The following is a 14,361-nucleotide window of genomic DNA, read 5'->3' as shown; positions in this document are numbered from 1 at the left end:
ATATGGAAGGTACCTAAGAACAGGATAAGATGCTGTGCATCTAGTCATTAGAAAAATGCAAATTTAAATCATCGCAAACCAATTAAAATGGCTAAAATTCAAGGAATCTCCATTCCAAATATTGGCAAGGATGTGTAAGAACTGGAACTCTTATACCATGCTAATGAGAATGTGATTTTGTACCACTATTTTGGAAAACAGTTTGGTAATTTTTTTTTTTAAATATTTAACCTAGGTCTATGGTATGAGACTACCATTCAACTCAAATGAAAAGAGGTTATATCCATATAAATGTTGATAGAAACTTTTTTTTTTTGAGAGAGAGAGAGAGAGAGACAGGAACAAAGAGAGTGAGGAGAGAAATGAGAAGCATCAACTCATTGTATCACTTTTGTTGTTCAGTGATTGCTTCTCATACATTCAGGAGGGCCTCAAGCTGGTGAGCCGGGGCTCAAGCTGGCAATCTTGGGGTTTTGAACCTGAGTCCTCAGTATCCTAGGTTGACGCTCTGTCCACTGTGCCACCATTGGTCAAGCAATAGAAACTTCATTTATTTTTATTTTATTTTGTGACAGAGAGAGGGACAGATAGAAAAAGACAGACAGGAAGGGAGAGAGATGAGAAGCATCGATTCTTTGTTGGGGCACCATAGTTGTTCATTGACTGCTTTCTCATATGTGCCCTGACTGGGGGAATACAACAGAGCAAGTGTCCCCTTGCTCAAGCCAGCAAGCTTGGGCTTCAAGCCAGTAAGGCCTTGCCACCAGCGACCTTTGGGCTCAAGCCAGCAACCATGGAATCATGTCTAGGACCCCACATCCAAGCCAGTTACCCTGTGCTCAAGCCAGCGACCTTGGAATTTTGAACCTGGGTCCTCCATATCCCAGTTCAACACTATCCACTGTGCCACTGCCTGGTCAGACGAAACTTCATTTTTAATGCCAAAAAACCATCCAAATTCATCAGTAGGTGAATGAAGAAAACAAATTATGGTGCATCCAATTCATGGAACACTACTCATTTTAGCAGTGATTTTTTTTATATATATACACTACAACATGGTAAATCGAAATAATTTATCTGAGTAAAAAAAAAAAGTGGCCTGACCTGTGGTGGCGCAGTGGATAAAGCGTCGACCTGGAAATGCTGAGGTCGCCGGTTCTAAACCCTGGGCCTGCCTAGTCAAGGCACATATGGGAGTTGATGCTTCCAGCTCCTCCCCCCTTCTCTCTCTCTGTCTCTCTCCTCTCTAAAAATGAATAAATAAAATAAAATTTAAAAAAAAAAAGTAAAGTATGTTATATGATTCTATTTATACAAAACCTTATAAAATGCAAATTAATTTATTGTGAGAGAAGGTCAATCAGTGGTGTCCTGAGGTGAGAATAAAGGAGGAATTGTTAGGGACACAGGAAACAATTTACCAAATTTATTAAATAGTACACTTTAATTACATGCACTTTATTGCATGTAAACTATAGCTCATTATAGCTGCTAGAGTTTAAAATACATCCAAAATATATTAAGAACTATAATTACAAAGGAAAGGACAAACAATCCAGTACATTAATGAGTGGAAAGATCTGAAAAGGCCCATTTCTCCTTACTAACAATTAATAGAAAATAAAACTCAGCTGATTGCAATAGAACACCCAAAATCATGACATGCTTAGAAGAATATGTTTATAATAGAGATTCAAGACCCCTTAAAACTATTGCTGAGAGAAATTCAAGAAGATGAGGTAAATAGAGAACTATTTATCATGTAAGTCCCAGTTTTGTTAAGATGTCAGTCAACATTCTGATTAGTATTACAGTAAGCAGTATAGGAGAGATTGATAGGCTATAAAATGTTTAAGAAAAACAATGAACCTAAGAAAACGACAGTCTTGAAGTAGCATTAAGATGAGGGATTACTCTACTTGATTTCAAAGCTCCCTTTAAAGCTACAGTAATTATATAACTAAGTACTGGTGTAGTTAAACAAATATATCAAAATGAAATCATAAAGATTCAAAAATATGCCCACATATGTAGCATTATTTGACTTTTGTCATAAATACACCAATATTCTTCACTGATGAAATGAAAGACTTCTCAGTAAAGGTGGTAGAGAAGGAATATTTGTTTAAAAATAAAATGAATATGAACAACTACTTCCCACTATGCAGCAAAATTAATTGGAGCTGTGAAAGTTAAAATTATAAAAACTGGGGACAACAGCAAGATGGCGATGGAATAGGCAGATGTAACAACTTCCACCTCCCAGAACCAAAGTGGATTACAACTTAATTTTAAGAATCATCATCTGGTAAAAGCAACTTTGGACTAAACTAAGCAGACTCTTCAACCAAGAAACACTGAGAAGTCACACTGAGACTGGTAGGAAAAGCAGAAACGTAGAGAACGCTGCCCAGCTCCCTGGAGTGAACGGCAGCCGGGAGAGACTTGCGTGGCGGTAACAGTTTAGCAGAGAGGGGAGGGTCCTGGCCCCAGGAAAAAAGCCCCAGTCTGCAGCCCCAGAGCCTAGGAGAGGCGTATGGACAGTATTTAGCTGCGAAACAAGTCAGTATACTGTTTGTGAGAAAGAGACAGATTTCTCAGACCCAGGATTCTTCTTAAATGGACCGCACAGAAAACCTCTCTCACAACCACCCACCCAGGGCTCCGGGGAACAGGGAGAGAGGAAAGGACCCGAGCAATGGGAAGAGAGTGTAATCTAGGAGGCACAGGGAGAAACACTGAGGGACAGCCACCCTAACCTCTGGGACAAGTCACTCCCCAAATCTGAAGCAAATATTTCCTCTGGAACCAGCAATACCAGCAAAGGGAAGCAGGACACTAGCCAAACAAGCTCTCCCGTGGCACTCAGAGCAGAGCTGCTTATAACTAGGGAGCTTTCAGGACTACAGTATGGAGTGTTAGGGTTTGAGCTGCAGCGCCCCCACCCACACTGCTGAGGGCTTGCTGGAGGGCAGGAGGCAGCAGGGCATGGAAGCGCGGTTCTGTCCTTGAGGGGCAGAAGCCTGGTCCGCCATACCTGAGGCCTGGTGTGAGCTCAGTCTAGCCCAGTAGGGGAGAAAGGGACACGCAAAAGCAGTACGGCTGGCTGTGGCCCGCCTGCAATCCCACCTGGGGGGAAAAGGAAGGAGCCCAGGAACCAGCAGAGATCTACCGAGCAGTGGCCCTTGGGTGCGCAGCCTCGCTAGACCTGCCAAGCCAAGGCTTAAGCCCTACGTGGGAGCCAGCTCCACCCGCAGCAGTGGGACAAAAGCCCCAGAACAGGTGGAAACCTGCAGCTGAACAAAGGTGCTCGCCCCTGCCCTTGGTGCTGAGGCTTGTGGCCCATGAGCATTGTGCAAACCTAACCACGGGGGCAGGGTGAAGGCCCAGACTGGCTGAGGTTTGTAGAGCCCGGCACGTGATCACAGCACCTCCAGTGAAGGAGAAGTGGAAACTGCAGCAACAGCTGCAGCAGGCCAGTGCCAGCAACACCCATACCCCAATGCCCTAGGCCCCTGATGGTGAACCTTTTTATAAAAACCGCCCACTTTTGCAGTGCTGGTCAACGTGGTCCCTCCACCCACTAGTGGGCATTCCAGCTTTCATGGTGGGCAGTAGCGGAGCAACTAAATGGTGATGCAATTGGTCCTCCATGAAAGCTGGAACGCCCACTAGTGGGCGGGAGGGACAAGGTTGACCAGCACTGCAAAAGTGGGTGGTTTTTATAAAAAGGTTCCCCATCATAGCCCTACGCAGTGGCAGAGGGGGTGGTGGGCCTACAGACAGACCACACCGAGGGAACACAGAGGCAATACCCATTGGACTCGAGTGGCCAAATCCTTCTTATACACAGACAAAATGGGCAGGCAGAGAAATGAAACCCAAATGAATCAAGAGAAATCCCCAGAGAAGGACCTGAATGAGTCAGCTATAACCAAATTACCGGATGCAGAGTTTAAAGTAACAATTAGGATGTTCAAAGAGCTTTAGAACAACAATAGATGGTCATTACAAATGCCTAAATAAAGAGATAACAAATATAAAAAAGGAAATTGAAATAATAAAAAAGAACCACTCAGAAATGACAAATATAAATATCAGAATTGAAGACCACAATGGAAGGAATTAAAAGCAGGATGAATGAAGCTGAGGATCGAATCAACGAGTTAGAGGACAAGATAAATGAAGGCACAGAAGCAGAGCAGAAAAAAGAAAAGAAACTCAAAAAGTCTGAGGAAACTCTTACGAGAGCTCTGTGACAACATGAAGAAAAATAACATCCGCATTATAGGGGTTTCTGAAAAAGAAGAGAAAGAACAAGGGATTGGAACTTTATGCAATCAAATCATAGCTGAAAACTTCCCTAAATTGAGGCAAGAAAAAGTCACACATTTTCAAGAAGCACAGAGAACTTCATTAAAGAGAAACCCAAAGAAATCTACACCAAGACACATCATAATTAAAATACCAAAGCTAAGTGATAAAGAGAAAATATTAAAAGCTGCTAGAGAAAAAAAGGCTATCACCTACAAAGGAGCCCCCATAAGGATGACATCTGACTTCTCAACAAAAACACTTGAGGCCAGAAGGGAATGGCATGAAATATTCAAAGTAATGCAGAACAAGAACCTACAACAAAGACTACTTTATCCAGCAAGGCTATCATTTAAAATTGAAGGAGAAATAAAAAGCTTCCCAGACAAAAAAAAAAACTCAAGGAATTCACTACAACCAAACCAATGCTGCAAGAAATGCTAAGGGGCCTGTTGTAAACAGATCAAAGGGGTAAAAGAATATAGCAAAAGAGGAATACAGCTTTAAAGATTAAAATGGCAATAAACAACTACATATCAATAATAACCTTAAATATAAATGGAATAAATTATCCAATCAAAAGACATAGGTAGCTGTGTGGATAAGAAAACAAGATCCTTACATATGCTGTCTATAAGAGACACACCTTGCCTGACCAGGCAGTGGCATAGTGGATAGAGCTTCAGACTGGGATGCAGAGGACCCAGGTTCAAGACCCCGAGGACACCAGCTTGAGCGTGGGCTCATTTGGTTTGAGCAAAGCTCACCAGCTTGGACCCAAGGTCGCTGGCTCGAGCAAGGGGTTACTCAGTCTGCTGAAGGCCCACGGTCAAGGTACATATGAGAAAGCAATCAATGAACAACTAAGGTGTCTCAATGAAAAACTAATGATTGATGCTTCTCATCTCTCTCCGTTCCTGTCTGTCTGTCCCTATCTATCTGACTCTCTCTCTCTGTCTCTGTTAAAAAAAAAAAAAATTAGACACACCTTAAAACAAAAGATGCATATAGACTGAAGGTAAAAGGATGGAAAAAAATATTTCATGCAAATGGAAATGAAATAAAAGCTGAGATAGCAATACTTATATCAGACAAAATGGACTTTAAAACAAAGGCGATAGGAAGAGATAAAGAAGGACACTACATAATGATAAAGGGAGCAATCCAACAGGAAGATATAACCATTATAAATATCTATACACCTAATATAGGAGCACCTAAATATATAAAGCAGAGTTTGATGGATATAAAGGGCATGATCAACAGCAATACTATAATAGTAGGGGATTTCAATACCACACTAATATCACTAGATAGATCCTCAAGAAAGAAAATAAACAAAGAAACAGACTTAAAAGACATACTAGATCAACTGGATTTAATAGATATCTTCAGAACCTTTCACCCTAAAGCAGCAAAATATACATTCTTTTCAAGTGCTCATGGTACATTCTCTAGGATAGACCACATGTTAGGGCACAAAAGTGGTCTCAACAAATTTAAGAAGATTGAAATCATATCAAACATTTTCTCTGATCACAATGGCATGAAACTAGAAATCAATCACAACAGAAAAACTGAAAAATACTCAAACACTTGGAAACTAAATAGCATGTTATTAAATAACGACTGGGTTAACAATGAGATCAAAGAAGAAATAAAATAATTCCTAGAAACGAATGATAATGAGAATACATCAACTCAAAATTTATGGGACACAGCAAAAGCAGTACTGAGAGGGAAGTTCATAGCATGACAGGCATACCTTAAGAAGCTAGAAAATGCTCAAATAAACAACTTAACCCTGCATCTAAAAGAACTAAAAAAAGCCTGACCAGGCAGTGGCGCAGTGGATAGAGCATTAGACTAGGATGCAGAGGACCCATGTTCGAGACCCTGCAGTCAGCAGCTTGAGCGCAGGCTCATCTGGTATGAGAAAAAGCACACCAGCAACCCAAGGTTGGTGGCTTCAGCAAGGGGTTACTTGGTCTGCTAAAGGCCCGTGGTCAAGGCAAATATGAGAAAGCAATCAATGAACAACTAAGGTGTTGCATTGTGCAATGAAAAACTAATGATTGGCCCTGGCCGGTTGGCTCAGCAGTAGAGCGTTGGCCTGGCATGCGGGGGACCCGGGTTCGATTCCCGGCCAGGGCACATAGGAGAAGCGCCCATTTGCTTCTCCATCCCCCCTCCTTTCTCTCTGTCTCTCTCTTCCCCTCCCACAGCCAAGGCTCCATTGGAGCAAAGATGGCCTGGGCGCTGGGGATGGCTCCTTGGCCTCTGCTCCAGGCACTAGAGTGGCTCTGGTCATGGCAGAGCGATGCCCGGGAGGGGCAGAGCATCGCCTCCTGGTGGGCAGAGCGTCGCCCCTGGTGGGCATGCTGGGTGGATCCTGGTCGGGCGCATGCGGGAGTCTGTCTGACTGTCTCTCCCCGTTTCCAGCTTCAGAAAAATACAAAAAACAAACAAACAAAAAAACCTAATGATTGATGCTTCTCATCTCTCTTCATTTCTGTCTGTCTGTCCCTGTCTATCCCTCTCTCTGACTCATTCTCTGTCTCTGTAAAAAATAAATAAACAAAAATAAATAAAATTTAAAAATTAAAAAAAAAAATAATAAAAGAACTAGAAAAAGAGCAGCAAGTAAAGTAGAAGGAAGGAAATAATAAAGATCAGAGCAGAAATAAATGACATAGAGGCTAAAGAAACAATGCAGAGGATCAATGAAACCAGGAGCTGGTTCTTTGAAAAGGTAAACAAGATCAATGAACCTTTAACTAGACTCACCAAGAAAAAAAGAGAGAGGACTCATAAATAAAATTACAAATGAGAGTGGAGAAATAACAACTGACTCAACAGAAATACAAAATATTGTAAGAAAATACTATGAAGAACTGTACACCAAAAAACTAGACAACCTAGATGAAATGGACAAATTCTTTGAAACATACAATCTTCCAAAAATCAATCTGGAAGAATCAGAAAACCTAAACTGACTGATTACAACAAATGAGATCAAAACAGTTATCAAAAAACTCACAACAAAGAAAAGTCCTGGGCCAGATGGCTTCACAAGTGAATTCTACCAAATATTCAAAGAAGAACTAACTCCTATCCTTCTCAAGCTATTTCAAAAAATTCAAGAGAAGGGAAGAATTCCAAACTCATTTTATGAGGCAAGCATTATCCTCATTCCAAAACCAGGCAAAGACAACACAAAGAAAGAAAATTATAGGCCAATATCCCTGATGAATATAGATGCTAAAATCCTCAACGAAATATTAGCAAACCAGATCTAACAATATATGAAAAAAATCATACACCATGATCTAGTCGGATTTGTTCTGGATAGGCAAGGCTGGTACAATATTTGCAAATCAATCAATGTATTCATCACATAAACAAAAGGAAGGAGAAAAACCACATGAAAATGTCAATAGATAGAGAAAAAGCATTTGATAAAATCCAGCACCCATTCATGATCAAAACTCTCAGCAAAGTGGGAATACAGGGAACATAATACCTCAACATGATAAAGGGCATCTATGACAAACCCACAGCCAACATCATACTCAATGGAAAAAATTTAAAAGCAATCCCCTTAAGATCAGGAACAAGGCAGGGGTGCCCCCTTTTATCACTCTTATTCAACATAGTTCTGGAAGTCCTAGCCACAGCAATCAGACAAGAAGAAGAAATAAATGCATTCAAATTGAAAAAGAAGAAGTAAAACTATCATTATTTGCAGATGATATGATATTGTATATAGAAAACCCTAAAGTCTCAGTCAAAAAACTACTGGACCTGATAAATGAATTCAGCAAGGTGGCAGGATAGAAGATTAATACTCAGAAATCGGAGGTATTGTTAATACACCAACAATGAACAGGCAGAAAGAGAAATTAAGGAAACAATCCCCTTCACCATTGCAACCAAAAAAATAAAGTATCTAGGAGTAAATTTAACCAAGGAGATTAAAGACTTGTACTTGGAAAATTATAAAACATTGATAAAAGAAATCAAGGATAGCCCTGGCCGAGTTGGCTCAGCGGTAGAGCGTCGGCCTAGCGTGCGGAGGACCCGGGTTCAATTCCCGGCCAGGGCACACAGGAGAAGCGCCCATTTGCTTCTCCACCCCTCCGCCGCACTTTCCTCTCTGTCTCTCTCTTCCCCTCCTGCAGCCAAGGCTCCATTGGAGCAAAGATGGCCCGGGCGCTGGGGATGGCTCTGTGGCCTCTGCCCCAGGCGCTACAGTGGCTCTGGTCGCAACATGGCGACGCCCAGGATGGGCTGAGCATCGCCCCCTGGTGGGCAGAGCGTCGCCCCTGGTGGGCGTGCCGGGTGGATCTCGGTCGGGCGCATGCGGGAGTCTGTCTGACTGTCTCTCCCTGTTTCCAGCTTCAGAAAAATGAAAAGAAAGAAAAAAAAGAAAAAAAAAAAAAGAAATCAAGGAAGATACAAACAAGTGGAAGCATATACCGTGCTCATGGTTAAGAAGAATAAACATTATTAAAATGTCTATATTACCCAAAGCAATTTATAAATTCAATGCACTACCAATTAAAATACCAATGACATACTTCAAAGATATAGAACACATATTCCAAAAATTTATATGGAACCAAAAAAGAACACGAATAGCCTCAGCAATCTTGAAAAGGAAGAATAAAGCGGGAGGTATCACACTTCCGGATATCAAGTTATACTACAAGGCCATTGTACTCAAAACAGACTGATACTGGCATAAGAACAGGCATATAGATCAATGGAACAAAACAGAGAACCCTGAAATAAACCCAAACCTTTATGGACAACTGATATTTGACAAAGGAGGAAAGAGCAAACAATGGAGTAAAGACAGCCTCTTTATCAAATGGTGTTGGGAAAATTGGACATCTACCTGCAAAAAAATGAAACTAGATTAACAACTTACACCATTCACAAAAATAAACTCAAAAATAAACTTAAATGTAGCCGTGAAACCATAAGCATCTTAGAAGAAAACATAGGCAGTAAGCTCTCCGACATCTCTCGCAGCAATATATTTGCCAATTTATCTCCACAGGCAAGTGAAATGAAAGACAAGACAAACAAATAGGACTATATCAAAATAAAATGCTTTTGCAAAGTTTAAGACTATAAGAACAGAATAAAAAGCAAACTACACAATGGGAGAACATATTTGACAATATGTCTGATAAGGGGTTAATAAACAAAATTTATAAAGAACTTGTAAAACTCAACACCGGAAGACAAACAATCCAATCAAAAAATGGGCAAAAGAAATGAATAGACACTTCTACAAAGAGGACATACAGATGGCCAACAGGCATATGAAAAAATGCTCAACATCACTAATCATTAGAGAAATGCAAATTAAAACCAAAATGAGATATCACCTCACACCAGTCAGAATGGCGCTCATCAACAAAACAACACAGAATAAGTGCTGGCAAGGGTGTGGAGAAGAGGGAACCCTTCTGCACTGCTGGTGGGAATGCAGACTGGTGCAGCCACTGTGGAAAACAGTATGGAGATTCCCCCAAAAATTAAAAATCAAATTGCCTTTTGACCCAGCTATACCACTTTTAGGAATATACCCCAAGAACACCATAGCACTGTTTGAAAAGAAGAAATGCACCCCCATGTTTATGGCAGCATTGTTCACAATAGCGAAGATCTGGTAACAGCCCAAGTGTCCGTCAGTGGACGAGTGGATTAAAAAGCTTTGGTACATATATACTATGGAATACTACTCAGCCATAAGAAATGATGACATTGGATCATTTACAACAACATGGATGGACCTTGATAACATTATACTGAGTGAAATAAGTAAATCAGAAAAAACTAAGAACTTTATGATCTCATACATAGAAGGGACATAAAAATGAGACTCAGAGACATGGACAAGAGTGTGGGGGTTACTGGGGTGGGGGGTGTAGGGGGGAGGAAGGAGAACAGGGGTGGGAGAGGGGAGTGGCACAAAGAAAACCAGATAGAAGGTGATGGAAGACAATTTGACTTGAGTGATGGGTATGCAAGATAATCAAATATCAAAATAACCTAGAGGTGTTTTCTATGAACATATGTACGCTGATTTATCAATGTCACCTCATTCAAATTAATAATAAAAATAAAAATTATAAAAACTGGAAGAAAAGTAGAAAATATTTTCTAAAACTTGGCACAGGCATATATTTGTAGGACAGGATATAATAGTATACACTATAATTTTTATTTTGTAATTTTATTTTTTTAATGGGGCGACATCAATAAATCAGGATACATATATTCAAAGATCAACAAGTCCAGGTTATCTTGTCTTTCAATTATGTTGCATACCCATCACCCAAAGTCAGATTGTCCTCTGTCATCTTCTATCTAGTTTTCTTTGTGCCCCTCCCCCTCTCCCTTTCCCCCCTCCCCCCCCCCCCGTAACCACCACACTATTATCAATGTCTCTTAGTTTCACTTTTATGTCCCACCTACGTATGGAATAATGCAGTTCCTGGTTTTTTCTGATTTACTTATTTCACTTCATATAATGTTATTAAGATTTCACCATTTTGCTGTAAATGATCCGATGTCATCATTTCTTATGGCTGAGTAGTATTCCATAGTGTATATGTGCCACATCTTCTTTACCCAGTCATCTATTGACGGGCTTTTTGGTTGTTTCCATGTCCTGGCCACTGTGAACAATGCTGCAATGAACATGGGGCTGCATGTATCTTTACGTATCAATGTTTCTGAGTTTTGGGGGTATATACCCAGTAGAGGGATTGCTGGGTCATAAGGTAGTTCTATTTTCAGTTTTTTGAGGAACCACCATACTTTCTTCCATAATGGTTGTACTACTTTACATTCCCACCAACAGTGTATGAGGGTTCCTTTTTCTCCACAGCCTCTCCAACATTTGCTATTACCTGTCTTCTTAATAATAGCTAATCTAACAGGTGTGAGGTGGTATCTCATTGCAGTATTGATTTGCATTTCTCTAATAACTAAAGAAGATGAGCATCTTTTCATATATCTGTTGGCCATTTGTACTTCCTCCTGGGAGAAGTGTCTGTTCATGTCCTCTTCCGATTTTTTTATTGCATTGTTTGTTTGTTTGTTGTTGAGTTTTATGAGTTCTTTGTAAATTTTGGATATTAGGCCCTTATCGGAGCTGTTGTTTGAAAATATCATTTCTCATTTAGTTGGCTTTCTGTTTATTTTGTTATCAGTTTCTCTTGCTGAGCAAAAACTTCTTAGTCTGATGTAGTCCCATTTATTAATTTTTGCCTTCACTTCTCTTGCCATTGGAGTCAAATTCATAAAATGTTCTTTAAAACCCAGGTCCATGAGTTTAGTACCTATGTCTTCTTCTATGTACTTTATTGTTTCAGGTCTTATGTTTAGATCTTTGATCCATTTTTAGTTAATTTTAGTACAGGGGGACAAACTGTAGTCCAGTTTCATTCTTTTGCATGTGGCTTTCCAGTTTTCCCAGCACCATTTATTGAAGAGGCTTTCTTTTCTCCATTGTTGTGTTGTTGGCCCCTTTATCAAAAATTATTTGACTATATATATATGTGGTTTTATTTCTGGATTTATATTCTGTTCCATTGGTCTGAGAGTCTACTTTTCTGCCAATACCATGCTGTTTTGATTGTCGTGGCCCATAAATATAGTTTGAAGTCAGGTATTGTAATGCCCCAAGCTTCATTCTTTTTCTTTAGGATTGCTTTGGCTATTCGGGGTTTTTTATAGTTCCATATAAATCTGATGATTTTTTGCTCTATTTCTTTAAAAAATGTCATTGGAATTTTGATGGAAATTGCATTAAATTTGTATATTGCTTTGGGTAATATGGCCATCTTGATTATATTTATTCTTCATAAACAAGAACAAGGAATATTCTTCCATTTCATTATATCTTTTTCACTTTCTCTTAACAATGGTTTATAGTTTTCATTATATAAGTCCTTTACATTCTTTGTTATGTTTATTCCTAAGTATTTTATTTTTTTTGTTGCAATTGTGAAGGGGATTTGAATATCCACAATAATTCAAAAGAACGAATTATTCTTTTGAATTCGTTCTCAGTTGTTTCATTGTTGGCATATAGAAAGGCTATTGACTTCTGTGTGTTAATTTTGTATCCTGCGACCTTACTGTATTGGCTTATTGTTTCTAGTAGTCTTTTTGTGGATTCTTTGGGGTTTTCGATGTATAGGATCATATCATCTGCAAAAAGTGATACCTTTACTTCTTCTTTTCCGATATGGATGCCTTTTATTTCTTTGTCTTGTCTGATTGCTCTGGCTAGAACCTCTAGTACGACATTAAATAAGAGTGGAGAGAGTGGACAACCCTGTCTTGTTCCTGATTTTAGGGGGAAAGCCTTCAGTTTAGTGCCATTTAATATGATGTTAGCTGATGGTTTATCATATATGGCCTTTATCATGTTGAGATATTTTCTTCTATACCCATTTTGTTGAGAGTCTTAAACATAAAATTGTGTTGTATTTTATCGAAAGCCTTTTCTGCGTCTATTGATAAGATCATGTAGTTTTTGTTCTTTGTTTTGTTGATATGGTGTATTACGTTAACCATTTTACGTATGTTGAACCATCCTTGAGATTCTGGGATGAATCCCACTTGATCATGATGTATTATTTTTTTAATATTTTGTTGTATTCGATTTGCTAGTATTTTGTTTAGTATTTTAGCATCTGAATTCATTAGAGATATTGGTCTGTAGTTTTCTTTTTTTGTGCCATCCTTGCCTGGTTTTGGTATGAGGGTTACATTGACCTCATAAAATGTGTTTGGAAGTATTGCTTCTTCTTCAATTTTTTGGAAGACTTTGAGTAGAATAGGAACCAAGTCTTCTTTGAATGTTTGATAAAATTCGCTGGTATAGCCATCAGGGCCTGGACTTTTATTTTTGGGGAGGTTTTTAATGGTGTTTTTTATTTCTTCTTTACTAATAGGTCTGTTTAGGCTTTCTGCTTCTTCTTGACTCAGTCTAGGAAGGTTGTATTGTTCTAGGAATTTATCCATTTCTTCTAGATTGTTGAATTTAGTGGTATAAAGTTTTTCATAGTATTCTACAATAATTCTTTGTATATCTACGGTGTCCGTGGTGATTTCTCCTCTTTCATTTTGGATTTTGTTTATATGAGTTCTTTCTCTTTTTTCCTTGGTAAGTCTTGCCAAGGGTTTGTCAATTTTGTTGATCTTTTCAAAGAACCAGCTCTTTGTTCTATTAATTTTTTCTATAGTTATACTGTTCTCTATTTCATTTATTTCTGCTCTGATTTTTATTATCTCCTTTCTTCGGCTGGTTTTGGGTTGTCTTTGTTCTTCTTTTTCTAGTTCCTTAAGGTGTGAAGTTAAGTGGTTCACTTGGGCTCTCTCTTCTTTGTTCATATATGCCTGAAGTGATATGAACTTCCCTCTTATCACTGCTTTTGCTGCATCCCATAGATTCTGATATGTCGTATTGTCATTTTCATTAGTCTGTATATATCTTTTTTTTTTAATTCATTTGTTCATTTATTCAAACATTCCCTGAGCACACTAAATATCAGACATGGTGCAAGTCTCTGGATGAATCAAACAGATAACATAGTTTGAATGCTTATTATGGGCAGACACTGACTGTATAAAGTGCTTTTTTTTTATAAATAAATTTTTATTTTAATGGGGTGACATCAATAAATCAGGGTACATACATTCAAAGAAAACATTTCCAGGTTATCTTGTCATTTAGTTATGTTGCATACCCATCACCCGAAGAGAGATCGTCCTCCACCACCCTCCATCCAGTTCTCTCTGTACCCTTCCTCCTCCCCCTCTCCCTCCTTCCCTCCCCCACCCCCATAGCCACCACACTCCTGTCCATGCCTCTTAGTCTCGCTTTTATATCCCACCAATGTATGGAATCCTGCAGTTCCTGATTTTTTCTGATTTGCTTATTTCACCCCGCACAATGCTACCAAGACTCCACCATTCCTCTATAAGTGATCCGATGTCACCATTTCTCCTAGC

Source organism: Saccopteryx bilineata, chromosome 3, assembly GCF_036850765.1.
Source record: "Saccopteryx bilineata isolate mSacBil1 chromosome 3, mSacBil1_pri_phased_curated, whole genome shotgun sequence".
In the NCBI taxonomy this organism is placed as follows: Eukaryota; Metazoa; Chordata; class Mammalia; order Chiroptera; family Emballonuridae; genus Saccopteryx; species Saccopteryx bilineata.
This window is presented reverse-complemented; position numbering follows the sequence as displayed.